A 3,856-nucleotide genomic window follows, 5' to 3' on the forward strand; every position below is an offset into this window, starting at 1 on the left:
ATACTTTGAGAACCACCCATTTAAGGAGAAAGAACTGGGCATTTGTGTCTTGGCCACTCGATCAGCTCCCTTTGGGATCCGCCTTCACCACAAGAAAGAACTTTCTTTTCAGCTCTGCCTCTCCGTCCTGCTTGTGATTCTCCTGTGCTGCCTGGGAGGAGGAAGTTAGCTTGGTCCCACTCTGGGCTTGGTTTTAGGAATTCCTTCATTGCCCATACCCACCACCTGTGCTCTCCAACATCTCCATCAGGAATAAAGCTCGAGTTTGAATCTTCTGCCTGACTCCTTCGCCTTTCTCTCAGTTACTTATGAATGTAGTGGGGATGGGAGCCACTTATAAAGCTCCTCAAACACCAGCAATCCTGGGCACTTTCATACCCCCAGAGGCCTCAGGGTGCTTAGCATTATCTGAGACCCTGACTCGGGGTATTTCAGAGAGGATGCTGAGAATGGGAAGTTCAAGCTGTCTGGTGATCCACTAACCAGATCATAGGAGGCATCTTTGATCATTTTGAGGTTGATTTAGACACCCACACCACTAAGGAGCAGATTTCTTGAAAACAATGTAAAATGTAGAAGATCCATGTGGTTTCCGCTCTGGCAAATGAGAGGATCAAAGCCAGTTGGGAGAAAAGAGAAAGGATAGTATGCTTGATGCACCTCTCAGGGTTTTCTGTCAAGGTCAAAGACCATCCTTTTCTCCCACTTCCGCAGCTTACACAGAGCAGGGTGCCGGTTTGGTTCTGCTCATCTCCGTCCCTGGTAAAGCAAAAATGGGGGAGAAGACAGGGGCCCCATTAGAGCTGCCCTTGCAGAGGCACGTGGGCACAGCTGCTTTTTCGGGGCACCTGTAAGTGGTGCCTGAGACCAGCCAAGGTGAGTCATCTTAGGCTGCAGGGAGGAAAGCCCACTACACCTGCCTTCCAAGGCATATCCCATTCCTAGGGACAGGGCTTTTGATTTACTATTCCTTGTGCCTGCATACACCAAGTGATCTGGGGAAAGCCTCTTTTCCATTTTTATTGCTTCATTTTTACACAATAGACCAACTCCTCTGCATTCCAGTTATTCACCAAGCACAGCATTCATGAACTGCACCCGCTGCCACTGAAGTTTTAAAATGCTGCTTTACAGTTTTCAGACCCCTTCTGAGAAGAGATATCGCCTTTCATAAGAAATAAAATGCCCCCCACAGACACCGGCTCCTGTCAGGACACCATAAAACCCTGCCAAGCTTTGCTCTGCCCGGGCCGCACAGTGCACCCAACACAGCTTCGGGGCACTGGGCTCTTTAAGGGTTTCCACCTGTCTGGGAATAAAGGTGAAACTTCAGGATTACTTCCTCAAAATGAAAAGGTAAAAGTCTGCCCTAGTTCATCTTTATTTCAGTTGTCACGGCACTAAAATGTTGCTGAATCGGAGATATTTTACATAGTTTGTCAAAATGATACTCTTCCAATCCAAGCCTTCTCCCTCAGGGAAAAATAGATCTCGACATCGGAATATAGCAGTTCTGATCTGCTGGTGATTTATCCTCACCAAGCCCAGGAATAGAGAATTAAACTTGGTAGTTTATCAGAAGGAAATGCGGCTTGACTCACCAATACATCTCGCAGCGCTTCCAGAAACAGAGCTACGATGTACCCTTAATCATAGGAGGGTAACTGTCCCAAACAGTATTGGCTTTCATTTCAGGCGGAGCACATGACTTCACTTGGCTTTACATGGTCCAACCTGCACTAACGCTTATTCCCAGGTTGTGCTCCTTGCTTGATTATCTGATAATCACACTTCTCAGATGTAGAACAGGTAGCCTTTCACTCACTTGGTTTCAAAAGGTGGCTTCTTGCCCAACTGGCATGGCTCAGTGGGTGAGCATCCACCTATAAACCAGGAGGTCATGGTTCAATTCCCAGTCAGGGCACATGCCCAGGTTGCGGGCTTGATCCCCAGGAGGGGGTGTGCAGAAGGCAGCTGATTAATGATTCTCTCTCATCATTGATGTTTCAATCTCTTTCTCCCTCTCCCTTCCTCTCTAAAATCTGATGATATATATATCATCAAAGGTGGCTTCTTCAGGAAGCCTGCCCCAGGTGTGCATGACCTATATCTCCACAACCCCCACCTGGGGGAGCTCCAGGGACAAGTTGCCGACTGTACTTCAATCTGTGCTCTGGAGAAAGGTATGTGTGCATGCAGTGCTGGGCAGCATAACCCGAGAAGAATCTTCACCATCTTCCCACTTCTGCCCTGAAAACCAGTTGTGGTCCAAATATAAAAATGCCATGCTACTCCAAGTCTGAATGTATTTATTTACTGAACACGTACAGTAGTTACCATTTGCGGGCCTTATTGAAAGCATTTTACTAGTTATTGGTAATTTAATCTTCATGATAACCTAGTGAGGCTAGGATTCCCATAGCAGAGATGCTGCCCACCTGCCCGGTGGCCATAAGGGGACTTGGACTTGGGTGTCTGGCTCCACAGCCTGTGTGCTTTGGGCTGCAGCTGCTATGGGGTAGTTCACATATTTCTCCTAGACCTCTGCACACCCTGACCTTTCCTTTTCTAAACTAGACAGTACTCCCCGCTCAGCACATATGTGGCTCTAAATGTGTCCCCCGGAATATCTGCTCCTTCCCTCTTCTAAATATTCTCTTCACCTAAGATAAATACCAATAGCCACAAGCACAAAGGCTTTTCAAACCACTAAAGCACTTGTGACTGTGCCGTCTGAGTCTTTGACAAAGTTTCCCAGGGGGGGAGGAATTATTTAGACTGGTGTCATGTTCTGAAGGACATACACTGTGCAAATTCACGTTTTCCATTTCAATGTCCTGTGAAAGCACTTGACAACCCTTCATGTAATGAAACCATTGCTCGCCAAAACGGGGGCTATTATAACCCTCCTAATGTTTTTCTAGGCATATTCAAAGGCTCCTTCCCTGTTGCTCTGAAGTTCCCAGCTCACCCCGCTGGAGCTGAGCACGGAGCTGGGATCCTGGACAATCGTTTTATCTGCTTTATCTGGTAGACCCCCAACCCAGGAAAAGATCAACGGCTGTTGAAGAAAACTTGCACCCCCTGTTTTAAACTGACACTAGTATCCATGTCCGGAAACACAATTCTGTTCCTCAAACCAAGCTCATTGGTGTTGACAATATGCAAAGTGGCCCACTCAGCCGTTCTGCGTCTCCTGTGGTCTCCTGAGAGACATGCTCCACATACTCCCACCTTCCCGCCACAGGGTGAGTCCGATCTAACAAAGAACTTCAAACTGGGGATTTTTTAGAAGAACATCTTGATTTAAGTACACCAATCAGGCTGGGAGAGGGTGGGGGGAGTAAATCGATTACATTCGAGATGAATCGCTTCTCGGCCTTTTGGCTAAGATCAAGTGTACATTCGAGATGAGTTAAAATCCAGGTTTGAGTTGGCTCACCATTTATGATTCATCAATAGCCTAGTGTTTCCACAATATATGAGAGTTGCATACATTTGGGGATAAGAAGTGTTAACAAGCTCCTGGAAAAAAAATTTGATGAAATTTACACTTCTATAATTGATTCAAACCCTCTATTTAAAAAAAAAAAAAAAAAGAGTAACCAATTTAGCTGTCAAACATAAAATATTCATTTTGTAATTCATATAAGTAATGATCTCCAACACACACACTAGTTTAATTTTCTATGTGAATTTCATCATTTACATTTTCTTCCTCCATGTTCCAGGCAGGATTGTGACAGCTGTCCAAGGTCCCCAATTAAACACCTAAACTTATCCATATTATACCCACTAAGACACTTAAAAATCACCACCTGAAAACAGCCTTCACTAAACAGCTACTGAACACATT

General features: G+C 45.5%; 1 pseudogene; it reads left to right on the forward strand.

Moving 5' to 3' along the window:
- The first annotated feature begins 3,367 nt into the window (after nucleotides 1-3,367).
- Nucleotides 3,368-3,501, forward strand: LOC114231214 (U2 spliceosomal RNA; annotated as a pseudogene).
- Nucleotides 3,502-3,856: the final 355 nt, after the last annotated feature.

The sequence above is a fragment of the Eptesicus fuscus genome, chromosome 10, assembly GCF_027574615.1.
Source record: "Eptesicus fuscus isolate TK198812 chromosome 10, DD_ASM_mEF_20220401, whole genome shotgun sequence".
In the NCBI taxonomy this organism is placed as follows: Eukaryota; Metazoa; Chordata; class Mammalia; order Chiroptera; family Vespertilionidae; genus Eptesicus; species Eptesicus fuscus.